We start from the raw sequence: 26936 nt of genomic DNA, 5'->3' as shown, positions 1-26936 counted from the left end.
CCATTGATCAACAACACATCCAACATGCATGGCCTTAGGTTACTATGGAAGCTTTTTTCTGCTATAGAAGGAAAATCAGACTTTTTTTTCCTCAGAATTGTGAGATATAAAGTCCCATATACCTTTTTTATTTTCCATTCCATGGCAGAAATAACCTTTCATAGGTTCCACGTGTGTAAGGGGGAAAACATAAAGATGCAAAGTACACCACACATTATTCCTCCTCTCCCCTAACTCTTCTTCTCCCTTGTCTTGATCCAACTACTCCTCTCCTTCAACTATTACTCTCCTTTGTCCAGACATTATTTTCTCTCTCTCTGCTTCTGTGTTCTTCGGCATCCACATTGAACAAAAACAATTCAAAGAGTCCCTTTTTTTACTGTCTATGTCCAAGTATTGGAAAGAACTTCAACACCTGACTATGCTTCTGACTGAGAATGGATTCAGTTATCAATATTTCAGTGATCCGTTACCTAAAAATGCTTGAAAAGTTGTTTCAATATTTTTAATATATCAGTACTTTTGAGCTGATGTTGCTGCAGAAGTAAAGGCTTTATAAAGGGTTTGGAACATTGGCTCTTCATTTCTGTCATGCTGTGTTTAAGCATTTGTAAATAAGTCCAGAATTATCCATGATTTTGGTGTTGGGTAAGCTTGTGTGAAAAGAAAATTTGAGCATTTTAGATATGTGTAATCCCCAAAAAAAACAAAAAAAAAACTGTAAGATAATGTCTGTATACTATGTTATGATTGTACTGTACAATTAAATACAATCGTTGCTGATTGTGCAGTCTGAACACTTTACCTCATAGCGTCCGTTAACTGAATGAATTGAGAATATCACCTGAAAATCTGATAATTTTCATCCACGCATCTGATTTCTGTAAATGAATGTAAAACCAGTGTCAGCGCCAAGAGGGGGCCCCAGGGGGCCTGGCCCGGGCACCTAGATCACTGTGGCCCCTCACCTCTGGTCAGCACACCACCCTGCCTCAGAACCTTGGAACGCGATTTCAGCCGCTGAGACTCGGCAACAGGCACACTACCACTCTACCCTCTTATTACTGACATGTTATAATTAACTTAACTACATATATATTTTTAAACTATTTTGTCAATTAATTTAGTTTTAACATGATTAAATCAGCTTTGCAACTTAGCATTTGCACTCGCGACAGGCGCTTAAATAAATTACGTCACTAGCAGCTTGTATGTAATTGGTTGATTATGACTATACGTGTCACGGTTCACCGTCTATCTTTGCACTACATTTCCCAGAATCCTCTTTGGCGCACCTGCAATCACTCTCCCCGGATTACCAATCACCTGCACCTGTTCACAATCAACAGCCCCATCAACCTCTGCATATAAACACTCACCACAGCCTCAGTCATGGTCAAGCCTCCAACAGGAACAGACCATTACCCCAGTTGCACCAGTTCTCTTATGCTGTCAACACCCGACAAGTAAAGTATACTCACCTGTGGATTACTAACCTCTGTGTCCTTGTTCCGATGTTTCCAGAATCCTTGCTTGAACCCGTGTATCCTGAGAACTAGGCTGCGTCCCAATACCTCCCCTTACCCTAGATTTCTGCCCTAACCCTTGTTTTTGCGCGTTCTCGTGTAGGGGTAGGGTGTCCCAATACTCCAAAGAGCAAGGGGGAGTGCTATTCTCCCCTTAAAATCAACCCTCAAAACATAGTGCGGTCCGATGCAGGCTTAAAACGAAGTGGAAGATGAAATTACCCAGGATACCTTGCGAACTCAGCGAGCCGGTCAAATTTTTCAACTAAGATGGCGGACACCGCTGGAAAGGAACAATTTTATTTTAAGTATATTTTCGCAAATACGCATGTTAAAATGTCGAAATATGTTGGAATATGTTAGTTTGATGCCCATCCAATGGACTGTTGAGTTTTCAACACTAATGTTAGAAAATATTTCACGAAGCTATCTGACGATGTTCATATGATATCTGCCGAGTGCTTCAAAAGCAAATCAAATATACATCTGATCTGGGTAAGTTAGTTAATCTAATTTTATTTTCGATTTTGGCTTCCAAGGATTATAAAAAGAAGATATGTGAGGTAAAATTATTCAAAACTAGCCGCGTTCGTCTTCTAGCGCATCATCTTCCCTTCACAGCGCGCTGTCATTTCTCTCTAAACCCAAACCTAACGTCAGAATCAGCACTGAGCACAATCGGTGATTGTTGTAAAGTGCAGTGTCTGCGGTTTCTAAATTGCGGGACGTTGGTGGTAAAAACAGCTACTAAAAGCACAATGATCCGCGCAAGAGACGTACGTTGCCCCGGTTCCCATGGCGGCGCGCGCGCGTTCGGAAACGGATTGCAACTAACGTTAGACAAGCAAACTTTGGGTTTTGTGTGCGCTTCTAAACGATCAGATACAAACAAATATATGGCAAAATTACCGGAAATGCGTCTTCTATATTCCACATGTCTTCTCTGTTGATTCATCAGATGTAGATAAACGAAAACAGCCCACACAACAGGCAACACAACAACTGGAACCGGCAATTTTATGAATGAAAATAGTAGTAGAAGTAGTAGACACTTTGACGCTGCGCGTGACGTATTGAGGATTGCCGCGCTAATTTGCATATAGTGGTGTCCCATTTCATAGGGAAAGATCTTCAACTCCACTTCCCTCGTTGAGGGGACTTTACTTTCGAGGGCACTCAAAACCAAGTGGAAGTTTTAAGGGGGGAGAAATGGGACAGGGCCCTAGTATTCCTCCTGAGTTCAACCTGCTCGTGGCTTCATCTATAAGAAAAAAGACAAGTATCACTGAACTGTGTTGTTTGACATTGGATAATCTGAAGAGGATCTACTCACCTGGAATCCTTCTCGCACCGTAATCTTCACCGAATTCTCCCTTGAACTCTGAAAGACTCACCATTGCACTTTATTCAAATTAATAAAGCTTTATGTTCATTCACTTACCTCTGTCTCTGTGCCTGTATCCTGACAATACGTCATGACGTTAAGTATTTTTTTCAGTGAACTTCTACTCTTGTTTTCATATTCTGTATTCGTCTAAAACACTTAACGTGCTTGCTTGATCATTCAAGCAATAGGCCTAATGGATTTAAGGAAATGGTTTACCACCACCTCGACAACAGTGAAAACTGTCATGGCTAGCACTAGCACCACCAGTGATGTCGACACGCCAGTGACAGACACCCAGCCCAGCGACGGCAGAGGAGCTACTGCTTCCAGTCATGATGACACTTGCCCAGATGATTTTGGAAAGGATGGGCCTTTGCAAGTCAGATTAAGATCGTTTCCCACACGCTTATTTGGCACCAGAAAGAGATAATTTTTACACGTGTGGTTTCAGAAAAGAGATTGGCTCGAGTATTCGGTTAACCCTCTGGGGTCTGAGGTGTTTTCGGGGTCCTTGAGATGTTTTGGCATGCTCTGACATTTCTGCTTTTTTCAGTTGCTTATAAACATATTAATGGCACAGGTGAAATTACTCTATATAGCACACACAGGGCTACCATAATATTTGAGCAACATGTATGTACATGTTTGTATTTTTGAGAGAATATTGTTTATCCGTGGTTATTGAAAAAACTAAAAAATAAAGTTTCTAATATAAGGCCACAAATAACATACTAAATATCTGTCCACAAGACTTTTGACTAGTGGATGTTGTCGCCTAGAGTTTTTGCTTCAAATTGATCTGAAAATCATTCTTCCTAATCATTCACATAAAACAATAGATTGTTTTAAATTGTGAAAAACATTTTTTTGTTTGCAAAGGCAATATGCGGATGGGCGGAACGGCCCAACCCCCTCATGAATAATTAGGCAGTTCTCACCTGAGCAGACTGCATACTAATGAGCCTTTCATTCAGGGGTGTCACACAAGAAAGAATGCAAGGACAATATATATATAAATAAATAAATATTTATACACACACACACACACATATATATATACAAACAATCAAAATATTAATGAAAGCCAAAAGCACATTTTTAGTCACACCTTTTAGCCATCCACATACTATTTTTAGCCATCCACCGCGGTAAAAATAAACCAGTCGCATTTCAAAGTCGTTCGCGAAATGACCGCCAGGTGGCGCAAAGGGACATTTAGCAAAACGTAAGTGGGGCTAATGTCTGTAGCCTAAGGATGAAATACTACAAGTTATGGTAATTTCCAAATAAGCCTACAACAAACATTTATAGCCTACTCCGTAATTGTTGGTCATACAGATAAGATATAATCTTTTAAAACTGTAAAAGGCTAAAGTATAGGCCTACACTCACAGGCTAAAGACAAAACGTTTTCTCGCTCATGTGAGAAACAGCTGTTGGGTATTTCTCAGTGAGAAAATTCATAGCCGAGCGGTAGAACTTACGGTTCATCATCAAGATGACACGGGTTCAAATCCCGCACGAACATGGTCTGCTGTGAATTTTATATTTATTTAGATTTGTCTAGCTCTAAAACTCTGTTACACCATACAGTTTTTTTGCTTATATTTATAAAATACAATTATCATGCATTTCCATTTTACACTAAGGAACAAAATAGTATCCAACAGAACGACTTTGCATCTGTATAAAAATAGGCTACCAATCGTAATTTCAAAAGCAGTTCTGTAAAAAATAAATTATATATAGCCTATATATATATATATATATACTATTTTTTTTTTTTTTCAGGGCTGCCAACTCTCACGCATTGAGCGTGAGACTCACGCAATTGACCCAAATCTCACGCTCTCACGCCACACCCCCGATTTCTCACGCTGAAGTGTCAACCCGGTCGGTCAAATACCTAAAAGATATAGTTTATCTATAGATCTACCTGTTGAGCCACTCGTGATCGACTAGTTATACCGCAAATTAGTTAAAATATCCCGTAATCTATCTAGAGCGAGCGTGCATGCGAGACAGATATTGTGCTCCAAACCATGCGCGCGCATGGCAGAGAGGTCTGTTCCCTACAACCTAGAGTTTTTAAAAACATGGTTTTAAGTAAAGTGTGATTTGCCAGGGGGGACTGGGATTTCCTTCTGGTCTAAACATCCCTGCTTCTGCAGAATTATTTTAATCCCCACACTCCTCCCTCCACAGCTAATCAATGCTATAGGCTACTTCACCAATATCAAATATATAAAATAGAGATATGCAACAGGCAGAGCCGGCTCTCCCTATAAGCGAACTAAGCGGCTGCTTCTAACTACAGATGGTAGTCGCCGGCGTCGCTGCTCAAAGTGTGGGGCGCACCCCACTGGTGGGGAATAGAGACGTGACAGGTGGGGCGCGCCAACGGGAGGAAATTTTCCTTTTTATGCCTTTATATCTTTATTCGTTCATGGCGAGTCCGCATCGTCAACTTAATCTTTGCAACGACGCAGAAAACACCAGTTTATTAATAAACAATTGTCTCCTTGCAAATGTCTCCTTGCTATTTTTTACACATTCATAATCATTAGCCTGGCTACTTTTGCCGGTTCGTGCGCTTGAGTGCGGCTTTATAACACTCATTATCCTGTATAGCCTATTTAAGTTATTAAATCAATATAAAGGGGCGATTTGTCCATTAATGGCTTAAATAAACAACTACTAGTCGACTAGAAAGAAACTTTAGTCGGAGGCAGCTCTTATTCCACATATTCTCGAACCAGCAGGGTTGAGCGCGCGACCCTGAGTGCCGGAATGAGCGAGCCGAGGAATATTCAGAAATGCGCTCTCCGCTCACATGCTCTGATCGGAACAAAGGAATATTAAAATAATTAATCATTAGTTTATATCTCATACACTGACCATCATTTTAATCCCATATCAAACACAGTAGCCTATGTTATGTCTATTTTACATTTTTTAAATATACCTGTCTTGCCAAATGGATTTCTCTTCATTTCTTTTTTTAACAGATTGCAAAGTGGCACTTTTATTTCTTTTCTATTTTTGAACTTGATACATATTTTGACACAGCTGCACTTTTATTTTCTCTATTTTTGAATTCCATGCAAGTTATGACACAGCTGCACTTTTATTTTCTTTATTTTTTAACTTGCTGTTATGTTATTTGATGTAGATAGTTAGTTTGTATTTAGAAACTACATGTTACTTCAATAAATTGGAACATTTTACGCTTGTTGCGTATTTCATTAGCATTAGTGTTGGGGCGATGGGGGCAGTGGGGCAGAAAAAAGAAGAATATGTTTAAATCACTTTAGAACGAAGCAAAGAAATTACTGGTCCAACTTCTCCCTCTTTTTAAAGTGTGGAAAAGGGAAAAGTTCAAAGATCGAGACTCCAGCAACACCTGTAGCCTATATGCAACAACTTTATTGAAGATTTGTTAGATTGGGGTTAGATTGTATTTGCTGGTTTGCGGTGGCAATACTCCATTATTTACAGCAAGGCAGGGCCCCAAAATTTTCCTGCTTAGGGCCCCCAGATTTACAGAGCCGGCCCTGGGAACAGGCACGTTTAAACGACAAACAATAAAATCAAAACCAGCGTTTCAGTTGTTCATTAGTTCCAGTGGCCCTAATGCATGCACGGCTTTTCAAAATTTCACAAAGCGTGTTGAGATTATTCTGAATCAAATATTGAAGTTTATAATTTAGTGTTTTGGCACACCACGCCGAGTGGCCCTATGCATTTTTCTAAAGTCGGGTTTTATTCTGGCATGGTGAGTTAGTGTTCGACAAACGCGGCGGCGCGTTCATTTAGATTAATTTATTTTTCTCATTATTACAGCTAAAATAACTTAATAGGCGACTCCGTAATTTTTTGGTCATACAGATAAGAGTAGAGTAGCTTACATCGTTCAAAACTGTAAACTTGTATTCATATTAGGCTAACGACAAAAACAGTATATCTGTCGTCTCTGTCTCCGGGAACTGCGCGTCACAAAAATGAACCGAAAGCCACTTCAGCTCAGTCACGATAAGAAATCGGCTATGTCTAAAGCCTTTAAATGTCTAAATATTTAGGCTAATAAATGTTATCTGAATATGTAGGCTAATCTATATGAAAACGAGAGGTGCAGAGGATCTACTCAAACATGTAATGTAAGCGCTTCCCAATGAGAAAATGACAAGACAAGGGTGAAAATCTCGCTCTAATTAAATGTAGGCTAAATCGCCCCGAATTAAAATGTAAAATGATAAACTTTTATGACAGAAATATCACTTTGTAACTTAAATCATTTAATTCCTTCATTATCAACACTGTCTAGAATAGCGATTTAAGTGTGAATTGCGACTTCTCTTTGTGTTAAGTCAGCCTCAGACTCAGATAGCCTGTGGGGGGGTTGGAGGGACAGTTGCTGGACAAAGGTGTTAATGTTCCTCTTTCATATGGAGAGTGTCGGATAGCCAGCCTGATGAGCAGGCAAAATTATTGTAAGGATAAATCTGTGTCCAAATGTAGGCCCCATATCTTATTAAATTATAAATATTGTAGTTTATTTATTGTAGCCTATTTAAAGTTTTTTTCACACTAAATTTCAATTGAAGTTATTGTAAGGTGAATTCAACAAGGCGTGCTGTGTCTTTGAAGCAACAATTAAAGGCTAAATAATTTTTTCGTGATTTGTATGGCTGACACGCAGCGACATATACAGTATTATCAGCTGTATGATGTGTTTTTACCCTGAAATGTTTAATGTCGAGAGAGACCTGGCGCGCGCAGCGAGGGAGACTAAATAAACTTGTTAAAAAGAGATCCAGCGCTAGAGAGGCAAAGAGAAACGCATGTTTTTAATTTAATTATGTTTCTTTTGACAATTTTCGTTTTGTACTGTTTTAATTGTTTAATTTAGCTATAATTTCTTTGGCAATACAAATTTAAAATGTCGCAAGAATAAGATTAGCCTAGTGTTTCATATTTTGCATCGCAAAAGAAATAAACTCTAAACCCGATGCTGTCCCGACACTTTTTTTAAACCTTGAAATGTTCGAACTTGGTTTCAAACTTAAGTAATTTTAGTGTTCTTTTACAGTACACAATAATTTAGCAGACTAAAGACGAGCTTCTTCATTTTCATTTTCTGATGCAATCGGCTGACAATCTTCCTTCATCAGTTTTTGTCGTTTGTGCAGCGGCTGCGGTTCTACAGGAATGTAGCACATTTATGTTGTAATGATAATTAAACAAAACTCTTGACTTTAAATAAGTAAACAGTTATAAACAGTTACCTATTTAAGCATCAAGGTGGTAAAATATAAACGCTGTAGGACAACATCGGTTAACAACATGTAGGCCTATGCTACATTGAGATTTGATCTCGGGTCGATTGAAGCTCCTCGAAGCTCGTGTTGTTGCGTTGATCACTGAGCTACCGTCTGTACGCTGTTAAAGTTGTAAAGCCTCATTGATGTAGCCTAAATGTTTTTATTGCAATGTTTTATGTTGAAATGTTTTCATTATTTATTCAATTACATTTCAGTAGCCTAATTTCAGTATTGTGATTATGAATTATTTTAACTACGTTTCACTTGTTGAATTCATCTGCTACCAGCTTTCAATCGCTCTGAATCAGCCGCGGTGCGGCAGCAGATTACGCATTAGAGAGAATAAACCGGAATAAACGAACACTTTTCAGAGTCTATGATTGTAGCGCCTCTTAGCGGTAAAAGGCAGCAAATACACCACACATTTTACCGCCGCGGTGGAACGGCTGATGTGGGCATTGTCATGGCTTGCCTCGACATTTGCGTTTGAATAGCGCGCGTCCTCCGTGGGCGTGTCAGATTAACGCGTAATGAAGTGTAATGAGGTGGGAAAAAAAATACTGACAGCACTCTCTTTTCATACAGATTGCATAAACTGAGAATATTTGTTTTTTATATAAATTACTTCATTTAAAAGAAGAGAATTCAAGCTTCATAAAGAAAAATCTCTCGTGCCTGTGTGACAAGTAATCGCGGAGTTACAGTTAATCTTAGGACGCGTTTCAGAATGGACTTCACTGACAGAGAGAACGCAGAACTCGCATCATGTTTGTTTTTCTTTATTTGGTGAAAAGCACAACACTTTGTTTTTGTTGTGAGTATCCACAAAAAAAATAGAAACTTAACAGGATCTAATGATGTATCACACTTATATGTAAGATCAAAATCAACCGAGTATTTTGAGTCTCTTTTGCACTGATAAGAAAAAAAGCGAGACAATCGCGCCGGCGCGATAGCCGACCCCAGGGGGTTAAAGCAGATGCGGCCTTCTGCTACCCTTACAGAAAATTTTGCGCTAGATGTGCTACGCAGATCTCGATCGGGCAGCCGCAGAGTGGGACTTGACCCAGCATTTACAACCAAAGGCTTTCATGACGTGGAAACAAATAAAGGATTTAACAGACATGAAATTTCCAAAGAACATTTGACTTGTTATAGTATGTGGAAAGAAAAAGTAAGCTGAATTGATAAAGATAAAGAAATCTCGACGCTACTGTATGCAGAACAAATACAGAGAAATCGATACAACATGTCTTCTCTTATTGATGTTGTGGAGTTTCTGGTGTCCAATCAATTACCCCTGAGGGGTAAAATTGAGGCCTTTGATCATATGGATGAAGGTGGGAGTGGACTGTTCATGTCATTACTGGAATTCAGCGTCAGGAAGGACCCCCAGTTGGCTGAAATTGTGAAAACAATTCCAAAAAATGCCACTTACTCAAGCCATGAAATTAAAAATGAACTCGTTGCTGTAATGAGCAGCATTGTGACTAATTCAATAGCGAAAGAAATCGGCGATTCATGGTTTACTGTGAAAGTAGACGGAACCAGGGACTCTACTGGAATGGAAAACATTTCCATTGTAATTCGCTACTTCATTTGAAAAAACACTGGAAATTACAGAACGACTGCTTGTGATGACCATCGCAAATTTGGGTGATGCACAAACCATCATAAACATAATACTTTCAGAGCTGTCCAAGGCATGATTGAATGCGTCTAAGATTCTGAGTCAAGTGTACGATGGAGCCGCGTCGGGGAAATATGGTGGAGTGCAGCGACTTCTGCAGGAAAAAGTTGGCCAGGAGATATCTTACGTTCACTGCCTAAATCACCAGCTGCACTTAGTTGTCGTGCATGCGTTATCTGCTGAGCAAGCCATTCAAGATTTTTTTAGCATATGCAACACGCTTTATAACTTTTGCTGTAAACCCACAGTTGCCCTGCAATATAGAGGTGACAGACTTAAACGTTTACTTGACCAGAGGTGGACAGGCCATCTGGCTACTGTTGCCGTCATTGTCAGTTAATTTGAGGACATTACATCAGTTCTTGAGCGTGTCAGCTCTGTAAGGACTTATGGAGCTGAAGTTCGCATTGAGGCAGTTGGACTGTTAAGGGAAGTGACAGATGAAAGCTTAATTTTCATCTGCCATTTGATTCACAAGGTAGGCCTAAGACATTTATTGTGTGTGTGTGTAAATATATTTTATTTTATTTTATTTAATTAAAAAAAATTCTCAAAGTTATCTTTAAAAAATGTAAAATAAAATTAGAATATAAGCTATTTGAATTTTCAATCATTTAATATTGATAAAACAATTCTCATTTCAATTTGATAGAATTTTATGAATTTTAAATGCACAAATGGGATAAATATTTTTTTAGTTTTTTAAAGCCTTTTTCAAGATTTCAATTAATAGTAAAATTCCATCAAATTGAATTGAATAATCCTTACATATTATGAATCAAACTTTTTAAATGAGTAGCCTAGAGCTTAATAACATATTTTGTGTAAATCTTAAATTTATCCAACATTTAAACATATTTTCATTTTTTTATTTATGAATACGAATCCCATAAACTATGGTCCATTCCCTTTTTGCTTAATATAAAAATGCTTTATTAAGCTCTAGTTTTTTACTAATTTTTTCTTAATTCATAATATGAATAATGTGTAAGGATTATTCAATTCAATTTGATGAAATTTTACTATTAATTGACATCTTGAATCTTGAAAAAAGGCTGTTAAAACAGTTAGACTAAAGATAGTCGTAATATTAATTCTGACATGGGTTTGAATAGCCTGATTTTATTTAGGCATATATTTTTTTTTTTTGTCAAAATGACAAACACCATTAATTTTGAGATATCATTCAATGTTCGGAAAAGACGGAAACATTTCATTTCAGTTAACGCAACCTATAATTAAATCGTCGCCCTACCCTAGGTTCTTTTGTTGCTCAATCCTGCCAACATCATTCTGCAAGGAGAGGATACAGACCTTTTAACTGGGATGAAACTTGTATCTTCAGCTGCCGAATGTCTGCGCAATCTCCGCAGCGAAGATGAATTCTGCTTTCTCTGGGACACAGTTACAGCGAGCACGAAAGATACACCTGTCCCAGCAAAACGGTCGACAGGTAAACAAGATCCTGAGTGAGTATGTAGTTGAAGAAACAACTGGAACAACTGGCATACCAACCGGAATCCCCTAGGGAGAGCCCCCCCACATAATAAATCCCAATTTAACCCCTGGTTGTAGTTATATTAGATTGCCTCTCTCTGTTTTTATAATCTACCCAGTCTGTCACTGCATATACCCTCTTACAACAGTCTGTTCCCAAAAGTCATTAGAAATGATCATGTAAGTGCTTTATATATAAAAAAAGAAAATACTGTCCCCCCAGGTTCAAAATGACTCCTACGCCCCTGTCTCAGACTGCAATAGAACAGAATACTCAAAACACATTTACAAACAAAATCCAAAGAGACATAATATTCGCAATGAAACACAATAGTAGTGACAAAACCAGTAGCTTCTCGCCACTGTACTCAAGTCTTTGTCACGGACTAACAACAATAGACTAAGACTTAAACATAAAACTTCACAGGAACAAAATAACTATAACAAGAAAACTTCTTTGTTTAGACAGAACTCAAGACAAGGTACTCACAAGTATTACCGTGTGTGGATACACACACAATCAATCACAATGAACCAGCACAAGACAGCAAACACAAGGGGATAATATAGGGAGAACAGATAACGACAGCAGGTGACACTGATCAGGCAATGAAGACAAGATGAGGATAACAAGGGGGCGGGGAAAGAGACCGAGACAACACAAGCACACAACCCAAAATCAAGGCCATGTGCCTGCACACAAAACATGGGTCTGTCATGATCCTGCCTCAAGACTAGAGAAATAAAATGACAAGAGGGCAGAATCATGACAGAACCCCCACCTTAAGGAGCGGCTACCAGACGCTCCAAAAGAGGACATCAAACACGAGACATGACAGACTGGGAAACAGACACAAACCAACAAAACATGACAAATAAAAGCAACGGCATACAAGAATATACAATAATGGGGTTGGGATGCATCAATAAAAATAACAAACAAGGGAGGGGGGGGCGGGGGAACAAGAAAGTTCATAGGTGGTTGACCAGGGAGGGTGGGAGGACTGGGGGTCTTGGGTTTACGGGTCGAGGGTTGAGGACGAGGAATCCGGGCTGACTTGGACGGGGAGACACGTGGAGAAGCCTTGGGGGAATCAGACTGGGACAGGGTGACATGTGGAGAAGTGCTAGGAGAACTAGACTGGGAAGGAGACGGTACATGACAAAAGACAGGGCGAGATGTAGGCGACTGTGGGGCGGAGATGGGCAACACTGTGGCTGGCTGAAGAGCAGGAAAGGGGTCAGTGTACTCAGTAGCAGAACCAGAAACAGCGCTCATCATATCAGATTCAAAAGAGGCGCTACTCATGTCAGACTCTGAACCTGCGATGTCTGCAGCTGACACTGGAACCGAGTTGACGGGAACAGATCCTAGAACAGTGTTGTCTGAAACCGGCTCGGGAACAGCGCTGGCAGAGACTGGCTCGGGAACAGCGCTGGCAGAGACTGGCTCGGGAACCGCGCTGGCAGAGACTGGCTCGGGAACCGCGCTGGCAGAGACTGGCTCGGGGCCAGCGCTGGCTGAAGCATTGCCCTCAGCAGCTGGTCCAGGAACCGTCGCAGGCTCAGGGGAAGGAAGAGACGGGGAACGGGAAGCCCCCTTCCTCCTCCTCTTTCTCCTAGGGCGGGAAGCAGAGACCATAGCCGGATCTGTGACCGATTGGGGAAGCGCAGCAGGAACCGTGTCGGGCGGAAGAGGAGCTTTCTCTGGGTGGGTTGACTCCGTCGCTGAGGACTCTGAAGGGGACTCCCACGAGGTCCGCCTCCCTCGTTTTCCACGAAGACCGAAGGAAGCAGATGGAACCTCAGGAGTTGTGGAGGAGCTAACCTGGTTCCCAAACGTCGCGACGCCTAACAAACGACCCTCAGGAATAACAGGCAGACAGGCAGAAGGTGAAGACCTCGTGGAGGAGCCCTGCAGCTCCTCCTGACACAAACGGTCCACCATTTCCCAAAACGGACGGCGAATCAGCCCCTCCCGTTCAGTCAAAGGAGGAGGAACATTGAGACCTGCGATGAAGTATGAGTTGAGGAGGATCTCAGGCAAGAACCTCCTCCTCTCTTCCACGGCCTGGGCATACTCTCTCAACGACCTCTCTCCCTGGGGGGAAAACGGTGCCTTGCCACTCTTCATGTCGGACGTAGTCGACAGCCACCATTGTTCAAGGGGATCAGATTGTCGCTTGGCAGAAAAAGACAAACTGTCTGCTGGGTTCTTCTTTGGCTGGTTCATTCTGTCACGGATCTTCAGGAACGAACCCAATTGCAGACAGTTTGCTGACACACAAGGTTTATTGATAACAAAAAGGGAAAACAAAACCCCACGAGGGGGGAAAAACAGCACAGGCAAAGCAAAAGACTAACAACAATAGACTAAGACTTAAACATAAAACTTCACAGGAACAAAATAACTATAACAAGAAAACTTCTTTGTTTAGACAGAACTCAAGACAAGGTACTCACAAGTATTACCGTGTGTGGATACACACACAATCAATCACAATGAACCAGCACAAGACAGCAAACACAAGGGGATAATATAGGGAGAACAGATAACGACAGCAGGTGACACTGATCAGGCAATGAAGACAAGATGAGGATAACAAGGGGGCGGGGAAAGAGACCGAGACAACACAAGCACACAACCCAAAATCAAGGCCATGTGCCTGCACACAAAACATGGGTCTGTCATGATCCTGCCTCAAGACTAGAGAAATAAAATGACAAGAGGGCAGAATCATGACAGTCTTAATGTCAATTCTGGAAAAGTAAATTTAGATGCGTCACCACAGGCTGTGAACGCGCTATCGTTCCGGTCGTCAAGCAGACCCTCGTTCGCTGAAATGAGATCGTCAAACAATTAGAGTAAAGGTACAGATCGACAGTAGATGCATCGTTCCAATAAAAGGCAGAGGAATGGTCGAAGACAGCTTGCAGAGGAGAATACAACTCCGTTCAGAAGCGATCCAGTTCAAATAATGACTACCGGATGCAGGTAATCCTAATTCACTGGACCAGCAATGGGTCGCATAAAGCCTGCTGCAACACCTCCTGGCCCCCGTGTCATTGTTAAAAAAAAATACACATTTAAATTTAAGAAATCACTGTCTCATGAACCTAACATTAAAATAAGTCTAACATACCTGCGTTAGGGTGGCCCTTATTTTTCAAGTTTTGATTTATAATTGTCTGACCCCCTCAAATTGTTCCAATACATGAAAAAATAATTCAGGCAAAATATGAGGTCATTTGAACAATATTTAGAGGTGGCTCGATGACGTTGAAGTTTTGTATAATCAGTTATTATGCTCAATTTGTGATAATTACCACTTGCCTAATTTTATCTCAACTATTTAAATTACATACTTGCTTATTTAACCCTTTCGCACGTACGATCACAATAATGTTTATTTTAGGTTTCAGACATATAAGTACTAAAAAAAAAAATACATTTAGAGTTTGTAAATTACACACTGATGTCAAAGGAAGAGGCAATAATCCTTTCCATTATAATTAGTTTTATTCATATCAGGTCCGCATTGTGTAAGTAACTTTAAAGTTTACTCTATTCTTCTCCCAGTTTACCTGCCACTTACTTTTATGTATTTCGGGAGAAGTGGATGAATTCACGTGTTGTAAATCCAACAGATCCGATTCTCTGAAATGCGTCTACGGCACAAACTAAGATGGCGGCGCCCATCGCTCATACAGCTCAACTAATGCGATCGTTATAAAGGTGTTTAAACAACAAAACACTTCCACAAGCATATATTTCACAATCGGAATATCAGATATTTCATGCCACATCTAACAAATTTGTGAATATTTTGAATAAAAAAGGAAAAATGACATAAAAGCAGATCATCATTCATTCAGCTCTGTTGTTGCTGCCGCTGCGGTGTGTCACGTGACAAGCAATGACGTGTCACTATGGAAACCATAAAGTGACACATTCTAAATAACGGTCACCTTGAAAAACTCTTCTACGCATTTCTTGCAGAAGCATAAATTGTGTTATTTTGCCACTTTTGTGACTTATTTCAAGTATTTGTCATTACTGGCTGTGATTTGCGGTCGTCGGCACTTCAGCACATCGCAAGCAGCAGAGCCCAATGGCGACGGGAGGGACAGTTGCTACGCGCTCGCAAGATTATCTCGTTAGCCATGTGGAAGGAATTGAAGGGACTAAGCTACCCACAGGGACCATCGTTCTCGGCCATTTTTTACATCGTCACAATGTTCTGAAAGAGGATATTCGAGCAGCAGCAAACAATACCATACAGAGAGTGGAAGAATTTTGGTTCCGGGCAAGAATTCCGGTCAAGCATCGACAGGACTCCGTTAAAAAACTTGAGCAATTATTTTGTGACTGGAAGGGGTTGAAAAAGAACAAGAATCGCCAAACAAAGACTCAACGGGCTAACGAAGCCACTTTCACAGATATTATTGCAGGGTTGTTTGACATTGCACATGCAAATGCTATTGAGCTAATCGATCCAGAGACTTACTCGAAAGAAGAGAGAGAGAAGGATAAGCTCTTCCTCGAACTTCAGCGGCAAAAAGGACAACCTGGTTGCATGTTGGGTGTCGACAAAGTGTTGTTGCTGCAGCAACAGAAGCAGAAGGAGAAGCAGGATAAATTGCAAAGCCAACGCCATCGTTCTGAACAAGAAAAAAGTATTCTCTCAGAGTCAGTTGTGTTGGAGAGCAGCAGCAGCAATAATTCCGAGAATAGTTCATCAGAATCGGATAGTGAAAATCCTGGACTATCCACCACAAGTAGGCCTGGTGCACCACCAAGGAAACGGGGTCGCCATCACATTATATCAGCTCCTCTGTCAGCAATGCTTGATAGAAATTTACTGAGTGACAGGGCTGCCATGATGATTGTTTTCGAATCTGCCAAGGCTCTCGGACAAGACCCAGAAGCTCTTGCTCTAAACAGGTCAACCATCCAGCGTCAACGTCGAAAACACAGAGAAGCAACCGCCGCTGGCATTGTAGAATCATTCATACCAAGCACGGCGCTAACGGTCCACTGGGATGGCAAGTTGATGCTTGACTTATCAGGTAAAGAAAAGGTGAACAGGCTGCCCATTCTGGTTTCAACAATGGGGGAAAAGAAGCTGTTGGCCATTCCAAAGATTTCCACAGGAACAGGGCAAGCAGAGGCCCAGGCAGTTTACAATGCCATCAGAGAATGGGGACTGGACCATCTTGTTCGTGGTATGTGCTTTGATATGACCAGCTCCAACACTGGCAGACTGTCTGGAGCCTGTATCCTTCTAGAGCAGCTGCTTGGACGGCCACTTCTACATTTTGGTTGTCGGCATCATATATTGGAGTTGGTGTTGGCTGCCGCATTTGCAGTTTGTATGGGACCCAGCAAGGCACCGGAAGTCCTCATCTTCAAGCGCTTTCAAGGACAATGGTCATCCATTGATCAGAAAATTTATGATGATGCATTTTCAGATGATTTTGCCTTATCTGAGCTATCTGTTATCTGAGATGAAGTCATTGCATTCTGTGAACAGCAGCTGCAGGATATTCAGCCGAGAGATGATTATAGAGAGCTGCTGAAATTAATGCTAATCTTCATGGGAGTGAAATCACCTGATACAAAGTTCAGAGCCCCTGGCCCAATGCATCAAGCTCGCTGGATGGCGAAAGCCATATACAGCATCAAGGTCTGGCTATTCCGATCCCAGTTCAAGCTGACGGCACGCGAATCTCGTGGACTGCTACGTCTTAACATATTTCTTGCCAAGATATACATCAAGTTCTGGTTTCAGGCACCTGTGGCTGCCACCGCACCTAGGAATGATCTACAATTACTACAGTCACTCCACTCATATCCTGATCGAGACATCAGTACAGATACATCACGTAAGATAGCTGGGCATCTCTGGTACTTGTCGGAGGATTTGATACTTTTCAGCCTGTTCGATAAGCAGGTGGATTTCACTACGAAGCGAGCAATTCTCAAAGCATTAGAAGAGCGGGTCGGTGAGAAGGATCCACCGAAACGCGCTCAAGTGGACATGCTGACTATAAAATAGAAAACGCTCGATAACTTTGTCTCGAAGTCCAGCAGAAACCTGTTTTCAATGCTGGGTATACCTGATGCATTCCTGTCTGAAGATCCCGAATCATGGAACAGTAGAGATGATTTCAAAGCTGCGGAGGCAATAATCAATAGTCTGGCGGTAACAAACGACCATGCAGAACGTGGTGTTGCACTCATCCAAGATGCGTCACAATCCGGGCGCGTTAGGTGTGAAGAACAGCTGCAGTATGCTCTGCAAGTCATTGAGCAAAACCGAATACAATTTCCAGATGCCAAGAAATCAACGCTGCTTGGTGTTAAGAAACTCTGAACTATTGACTTTGAACTGTGCAAACTGTGAAAAGATGCGTATCATCAGTTATCTTACAATAGTCAAATGTATGTTGTGTAAGATATATTTGGTTAAATAATTATTATTGTACTCACATTGAACTGTAATCAAGTAATGGGCTACGTAATTTGATGCATTCTGCAAACTGTGTATAGTATTGAATACAATGCTCAATGCTAAATGTTTTAGAATAAAGAATTTTGCTGTAGAATTGTTTACAAAAACAGCGAATTTTGATGTGCTTGAGCTACCTCTAGATATTATGTCATTGTATTGTACAAAACATCCCATGTTATATATTTAACATATGAGCAGAAATTGGCTAACAAAAGCTTATTTGATGTGGCAGTAGTCTTTTTTTTAGAGTAAAAACAAAATTTTACGTATTTTATTGAAATAAAAACAGGGAGCCTAATTCTTGCAGTTTTGTTTACAGAATGAGACATCCAAAGCGGAAAACAGATAGAGGAGTGAGTAGGGACCTTCTGTGTATTGCTGCCAGGCATGTGGATAGTGGCAGGTCTATCAGAGGAGTGGCAAAGTTACATGGTATTTGCCATGTGACTCTCCATCGTTTTGTCATGCAGAAGAGAAAGCTTCAGGAGGCTGGTAGCAGCAAGCTACCCACTGTCGGTTATTCTCGCCACAAACAGGTCTTTAGCGCAGAGCAGGAAAAGAAGCTCAGGGACTATTTAAGAATAGCAACTGCCATGTACTATGGGCTAAGCCCTAAAGGGTGGTTAAGAAGTAAAACAAACTATATATAATATAAAATAAATATAATAGCCTAACACTTCACAATAAGGTTGTTTGGTAAAAACTTATTAACTTGTTAAAAACCAAAAAAAAAAAAAAAAAAAAAAATCAGTGGTTGTATTAGTTTACAGCATAATAAATTAAGTTTTTATTTTATTTTATTTTTTTATACTAAAAACAGAAAGTAATAGGCCTATAGATTGCTTGGAGATTGGAATTGTTAGGCCATGTTGGTTAATTTATAATATAGAACCTAATTGTAAATTGTTACTAAAAAACAAATATATAAATAAAAAGGTTAATTCCAGAGAGCGTCCACAAAAAAATCTATACAATTTAGTTGGCTAACCTTACATTTCATTGAAGTTCATGTTTAATAAAAATAGTAGGCCTACTAGTGTTCATTTTAAACAAGGTCAGTTGGAAATAAACAATACATATAAATAATATTGTTGTTTTTTCAGGTCCGAAAACTTGCCTTCCAGTGTGCAGTGCAATTTAATTGCACATACCCAGAGTCCTGGAAGACAAATGGTAAATGGTAAATGGACTGCATTTATATAGCGCTTTCACAGACCCAATGGCCACCAAAGCGCTTTACATTTTGCCTCACATTCACCCATTCACACACTCATTCATACACCGACGGCCAAATGAGATGGCAGGAAAGGACTGGATGACATCTTTCCTTAAGCGTAACCCCACACTGTCCATCAGGAAGCCACAAGCAACCAGTCTGGCAAGGGCCTCAAGCTTCAGCAAACACAATGTGGGCACTTTTTTTAAGAACCTGAAAAGCGTGTATGACAAGCATGGTTTGCAGCCACAAAATATCTGGAATATGGATGAAACCGGAGTTTCCACCGTGCAAGTACCAGAAAAAATCATTGCGTCCAACAACCTTGCGGCAGATTGGGGCCATGACATCTGGTGAGAGAGGTTAACTAGTTACTGTTGCTGTTGTGGTCAATGCACAGGGGAATTATATTCCCCCTTTCTTTATCTTCCCTCGGAAGAAATTTCATGCACACTTTATCTGTGACGGACCCACTGGATGTGTTGGTGCAGCAAATGGTTCAGGATGGATGCAGGAGGATGAGTTTTTAGTTTTCCTACGCCATTTTGCCAACCACTCAAAGCCATCGCAGGAGTCAAAGGTCCTCCTTTTGTTAGATAACCATGCTTCCCATGTGTCAGTGTCTGCACTCAATTTTTGCAAGGAGCATGGGATTGTACTTTTGACGTTCCCTCCTCACTGCACCCACAAGCTCCAGCCCCTGGACAGAAGTGTGTTCCGCTCTTTCAAGAGTAAATTTAACATGCATTTTGACCACTGGATGAAGACTCACCCAGGTATCAATGCTACTATCTATGACCTACCTGGCATTGTTGGCAAAGCCTTGCCACAGGCGGTAACCCCTGAAAATATCATGTCAGGGTTTAGATGCACAGGCATCTGGCCCTATAATTGTGACATTTTTTGTGAAAATGACTTTGCTCCATCCTTTGTAACCGACAGGCCAGAACCAGCCACTGCCTTAGTGCCCGCCACCACTACTGTGCTTTCTCCTGGCCCCTCAGTGCCCGCCACCACTACTGTGCTTTCTCCTGGCCCCTCAGTGCCCGCCACCACTACTGTGCTTTCTCCTGGCCCCTCAGTGCCCGCCACCACTACTGTGCTTTCTCCTGGCCCCTCAGTGCCCGCCACAGCTACTGTGCTGAATCCTGGCCCCTCAGTGCCCGCCACTGCTACTGTGCTGAATCCTGGCCCTGGCCCCTCAGTGCCCGCCACTGCTACTGTGCTGAATCCTGGCCCCTCAGTGCCCGCCACTGCTACTGTGCTGAATCCTGGCCCTGGCCCCTCAGTGCCCACCACTGCTACTGTGCTGAATCCTGGCCCCTCAGTGCCCGCCACTGCTACTGTGCTGAATCCTGCCCCTCAGTGCCCATTCCTGTATTCAGCCCTGTTGATGTCAGGCCTTTCCCAAAGGCAGGACAAAGGAAGAGTGTTGCCAAGGGAAGGAAGAGGAAGATCAGCACCATCCTCACAGACACTCCAGTCAAACAAGCAACAGAAGAAGAGGAAAAGAAGAGAAAATGTAGAAAAACAGTAAAAGAGTCCAAGAGAAAGCTCTTCAGTTCGAAAGAAAAGAAAAATGAAACAAATCAGTCCTGTGAAGATTGCATTGTATGCGATGAAGAGTTTGCGAGGGATGGGCACATGAATTGTGTACTGAGGGATATGAACGTTATATTTGTCATGACTGTGACAAACCGTAAACCTGTCTTGATAAAACAAGGACACACACAGCTTTTCAGATAGCCTATTTATTTATTTATTTAGACACATTTAACTTTGTTGGACTTTAACAAACAATGTTGGAATTTAAATCAAAGTCAAAGTATGATTTTTTTTTTCACTTTGTAGGCTATGGGATTTGTTTACTATATTGATCACTTGTTTATTTATTAAAAATATTGCCTGTTTTTCATGCAATAAACCCTTTAAAAGGTGATTTTAAGCTTGTTTTTATTATTATTACTGTTACTATTAATAATAATAATTTTGCATGCAGCTGCCACACACAAATAGAATTCAATTGCAATTACAATATTTGAGGATTTTATTTATTTATTGCAAAACTGTCCAGGATGGATGTATGGATATCTATCTATACAGATGCACAAACAATATCAAACTATACAGATAAAATAGTACTGAATTATGTGTTACACACAAGTGTTATGATAAAATGTATACTTTTTACAAAGAAAGATTACACTTGAAATATTGTTAAAATTGTAATTGTTGTTGTAATTGTCACCTTTTTTTTATTGTGTTTTATTAGTGACAAATTTGGGGAGAGGATATATATTCCAAAACTATCTGAAAATACAGTATGAGAATTAACTACACTATTACTAGAAATGTTTACCTTGGATACTATACAATTTGCATGCATACAAAATTTGTTTTGAAAAAAAAAAATTGGAAACATTTTTTCAAGATGTTTCCAACTCTAACTTTGAACCAATTGTGTAGAATATATATATATATTTTGTCTTCGCATTCTTTGGTACCCAGTGACACATCTGTGTGAAAGGCTCATTATGCGGCTCATTATGCAGGTCATTGTCTTCTCCGGTGTGAATCAGGGCATTATTCATGATCATTCACGCCCCCCCGCATATTGCCCTTCCAAACAAAAAAGTGTCTTACAAAATTTAAATCAATCTATTGTTTTGTGTAAATGATTAGGCAGGATGATTTTCAGATCAATTTGAAGAAAAAACTCTAGGCGACAACATCCATTAGTCAAAAGTCTTGTGGACACATATTTAGGATGTTTTGTGGCCTTATTTCAGAAACTTAAAGTTTAATTTTTTCAATAACCATGTATAAACAATATTCTCCCAAAAATACAAACATGTACATACATGTTGCTCACATATTATGGTAGCCCTGTTTGTGCTAAATAGAGTGTAATTTCACCTGTGCCATTAATATGTTTATAAGCAACTGAAAAAAGCACAAATGTCAGGGCATGTCAAAACACCTCAAGGACCCCAAAAACACCTCAGACCCCAGAGGGTTAATCCAATTGCATTTTATTGCCAAGACGGCATCAACTAGACTCTAGGTTTACTAATTGCTTTTTCATAAACAAGATCTACGATATCCATGTGTTAAAGAAGAGACCAGCTGCTGGCTCATAGGCTTGTAAGATGTGTGTGGTGTCAGTTTATTCAGGATACTCATTCACCTGTAAAAGCAGTCAATCAGAAAGGCAGATTCAGTCTTCATCTCTATAGTATAGGACAATGAGAGGCACTTTCTGCTGTAAAGGTTCCTCTCTGGTTCTGGTTCAGCTGAGCGCTTGAAGGTTCGTTGGCTCCACTGCAGAAGCAGTGATAAAGGTTTTCGGGCCCGAGGGGAGAAGCTCAGTATTCCCAGTGTTTATTGGTCTAGCCAATAAACTGATTCTGATCATCATGAATGACGCAGTTCTTCGGTACTGTGTGCAGTGCACCATCACAGCATATCCTGAAGGTCCAGTAATTCATTCACATTAGAGAAATGATGGAATCAATCTAGTTCTAGATCCTGAATGTTTAATTTTACATCCTGAATATACAGTCATAAATTAATTTATAGCTATACATTTGAATGTATAGTTATAAATCCCAAATATATAATTATACATCACAATAATACTATTATAATGTCTTAAATGATAACACAAGTTATATATATATGGTAACACTTTATTTTAAGGGTCCAGAATTATGCATTAGTTAAGCATAAATACACTAGTAATTAATGATGAACTTTTCCACAATAATGTATTAGTAAAGCATGAACACACTAGTAATTACTGAATAACTTAACATATTGTTAATATACATATTAGCCATTATTTACAATTTATTAAACATTTGAAGGATCCACATTCATGCGATTAGCAAAAATAAGCTAGTAATTAATGATTAACTGAACGTACAGTAAACGCATTTTAGCCAATATTTACAACTTAGCAAACCATAAGCTATAATATTTTTGTGTAGAAATGTACTTAGTTATATTTAACCATCAGTGATTCACCATTTATTAGGTTAACTGAACAATATGAAGCTAGTGACTATGTTTAATTAGTGCTAGTTTTACAGTTATAAATTGCTAAAATAGTGTAATAAATACAATGTCCCCTGTTCTTTAGTGAAAGTTATATCTTCATTAATTATGGCACTTATTTAATGATATTTCAGTTTATTGACCAGAATAAGCCAATAATTGCTAAACTGCCACTAATACAGTACTAATAAAAACAGTTTCACCCCCTGTTCCATAGATAGATAGATACAGATTCTTATTTACACTATTGGTTTGTTTAGTAGTTATACGTGATCTCACGAGAATACGTGTGTATTTTTATGTGTATTTCTACAACTTGTACATTTACTTACATTTTCATACACTGAAACGTAGGGTGAAGTCAGGTAAAGTGGGTCACTTTTTGGTAAATTGCATTTTAAACAACCTAAATCAGTTAGAATGTATTCAAATTGTGTTTTGTTTAAATAGATTGTAATGAAGGCCACTATGGTGAAATTTTCCCAATTTATGTATTTATTAACAAACTGTTCATCTTTAAACACCATCTGACACCCTCTTCAGCAAACTGGAAGCAATCAGGTTGAGTGGGACACTTTGTTAGGGAAAGTGGGACACTATTTTATAGTTAAAATGAACATGAGAAACACAACCCCAATTCCAATGAAGTTGGGACGTTGTGTAAAACGTAAATAAAACCAGAATACATGCATACAACAACGGAGATCTTCAATTAATTAATACTTGGAAGGATTTAAAAAAAATGCATTTCTGGAACTAATGCAAAAATTGTAACATTGTAAACTTCACTCTGCATTCAATGAATGGAACTTTCATTAAGCCTACATCCCTTTACCCCCTTTTAACAACTTCAGTGAACACATCCAAGACAGATGAAGTCATCGTCATCCATATGTCCATTGAGCTCTCCGCAGGACTCATGATACCACCGTTGGCAGTGGCAGCAAGCCTCCAAGTCACCTCCTGCTCATATTCTTCATTAGCCCCTGCCATTCTCTCTTCACTCCACTGGTTTAGTTCCCTTTCGAAGGGAACTCAACAATACGTCATCGACGCTATGGGGAACACCTCAGGTGTGACAGGTGTCTGAAATCACTATCAAATCACGTCAATCACATTGACCGGCGACAGCCCGTGAATCATTAACGTGAATGATTAACGTGCGACCTGGAAGTATATAAGGGCGCCTTGCAAACATGACAAACCATCTTTTCGTCTTCAGGGACTGTTTTGTGTGTAACTGCTTTGAAAATCAGGTAATTATGAAATGCTTTCAGGAGTGTGCAGACCCGTGCTCAAGATATCTGAAGCCGGGTGACACACGCGAACTGTGCATTTTTCTGTCTGGGAAGGAAGACGCGCACAGGCAGTTCTCAAGGGAACTGCCTGTACAAATTGTGATCACGCCTGTCCCTCTTCTCGAGAGAAGAGGGTTCAGCGTCTGGATGTCACAGATGAAGCTCGCCGATCGCCTTGAGAGGGGTGTAATCCTCTCAGACGATGTGGCGGCTGACGAGAAGCTGCAATTGGATGACGTTTTTCAAAAAAAAAAAAAAGAGGGAAAACTTAGTCCGGCAGCAAGCGCTCTCCCGGACAAACAGGAGATGGCTGATGAGGGTGGTAATAATAAGATATTTTCCTGTATCTTCCCAGCCACCCTGCCCCATGTATGCTGAGCTGGTTGGTGTTATAGAACGCGCCGCGGGCAGGCTGCAGCTGCCGTGGCTGCTCGTTGGGGGAGAAATCGCTCGCGATGAGAGCGGTTTTTCCCCGGTCATAGAACCACCAGCTCAGGTGAGCCTTTCATTTCTTCCCGATCTCATACTGAGATCGAGAGGACATGGAAGAACCCATACTCTGCCTGTATCCACCAACATCAGCAGGCTAGTCTCGCTGATGTTGAGAGGATAGGAGAGCGTGGGTATGTGTCGATGGGAAAACAATCGACACTGAGAGCTCAAACCCTGCCAGTTGAATGGCAGAGCATACACGTCAGCGGGTCAGGCCGGTGCTAGCCTGCACATCATGGCGGTGTTGCAGGTACACCAGACTGATCTGCTGGGGGATCTCGACCAGGGGGTGGGGCCCCTGAGGCGGTTACTGAGCTGCGCCGCAAATGAAAAAAAAAAAAAATATATATATAGCTCTCCGGGATGGCGACGATACTGGCCACGGAGAGACATTTGTGGTTGAACCTGGCCGACATCGGGAAGAAAGAGAAAGGCTTTCTCCTCGATTTGCTGGTTTCGCCCTCTGAGCTTTTCGGCACCTCCGTGTTGGCGGTGGTTGGAAAGTTCAGAGAGGCGAAGGCGCGCTCAGCTGTATCCAGGACATACATACCGCTGAGATCCGTGTCCACGCCCAGACAGATGGGAGGGCCTGGCCTATCATGGTCCGAGGACCTTAGATGAGGCCAGAGAGCCAGTGTCACCTCTCGTGCGCCTCCTCCGTGGAGTAGTAGGTCGCAGAGGAGGCGCGACTCCCGCAAGAAGAGGGATCTGAGGGAGGTGATCCGGCACAAACGCACGTTGCGTCGGTCATGGATCATCTTCCCTGAGGGCGTGATTATATCTTAGCCCTTTCCTCTCTTCCCCGACTCCCCAGGCGCTTCTTACATCAGGCCTGAGGCTGGGCTCATGGTTAGAACAATGTTCTGATGGCCCGCCTCGGCTTGGTTAGTGAGAGTGCCTCTTTCAGGTATGTAAAGGTGGTAGACCCCATGTTCATGAAGAACTGTCTGGTGAGTCTTCACTTCTCACGCCTCAGGTGAGCTGCTGGTCTTTCAAAGAGTATATTTTGTGATTAAAAAATAATATGTTTCTCTTTACAGACCTCGTTCCCTGTATAGAGTTATGGGGCCATGTCAAGGTAATAAGGTAAGAGAACTTTTTTGGATTATCAGGGCCCTGAAGTTCCCCGTTAGGTGGCCAGAACGATAACTATGTTAGCCTTCGGGCTATTAGCCACCTCAGGGTTTAGTTGGTCTCTCTCTGATAGAATGTTTTACTTAGAGTGTTGACTGACGCTAGAGCTTCAGATAGATCTTATGTCCGGCCCATGGGACCGTTTTGACTTTTCTGAGTATTTCGCCCCTTGAGCTCTGTTGAGTTTTTCATTAGGTTGAGCGTTCTGCAGCCCTTTGTATGGAATAATACAGACTATATTCTTTAGTAGGCTGTGGCTCCTCTGAGCCCTCAGATAGATCTATGCTTACAGGTTGGCCCTCACCAGGGCCGCCTCTGTAGCTGGCCTAGGCTGTGCCAGGGATATTAGAGGCGTTCTGCTAAAATTAGCATTTCTTCCTCTGACCCTTCACTTTGTGAATGTAGGTTTTTGGCATCCCTGTATAATCAGCCTCCTCCCATGGGAGTCGTTAGGCCAAGGCCCGCCCCCTTCTCTGCATTCTGGGGTGACTAGAGTAATGCAGCGTGGTGCAGATGATGGTTTATAAGGCAATGGTAGGCCTCAGTTAGGCCTCCGTGGTATATAAGTCCTTGTGAGCAGGGTTAGGCCGTCTTTCGCTTTACGAAGAAGACTGAGTCTCCTGCCCGACCCTGCCGTGCATAACTGGCCTACGGATTTAGGCCGCCAGTATGGGCTTCACTTACCTCGCTGAGCTACTGCTCGAGCGCCGGGTTGTTGGTGGTTGGCTTTCATTCAACCCCCACTCCCCTAGGTTGGGCACAGATACATTTCTGTCACCCCTAGAGCCGCTGGCAGGCCCGCCC

Source organism: Rhinichthys klamathensis, unplaced genomic scaffold (assembly GCF_029890125.1).
Source record: "Rhinichthys klamathensis goyatoka isolate OS25496 unplaced genomic scaffold, OSU_Roscu_1.1 h1tg000223l_1, whole genome shotgun sequence".
Taxonomy (NCBI): domain Eukaryota; kingdom Metazoa; phylum Chordata; class Actinopteri; order Cypriniformes; family Leuciscidae; genus Rhinichthys; species Rhinichthys klamathensis.
Note: the sequence above shows the minus strand (reverse complement) of the source record.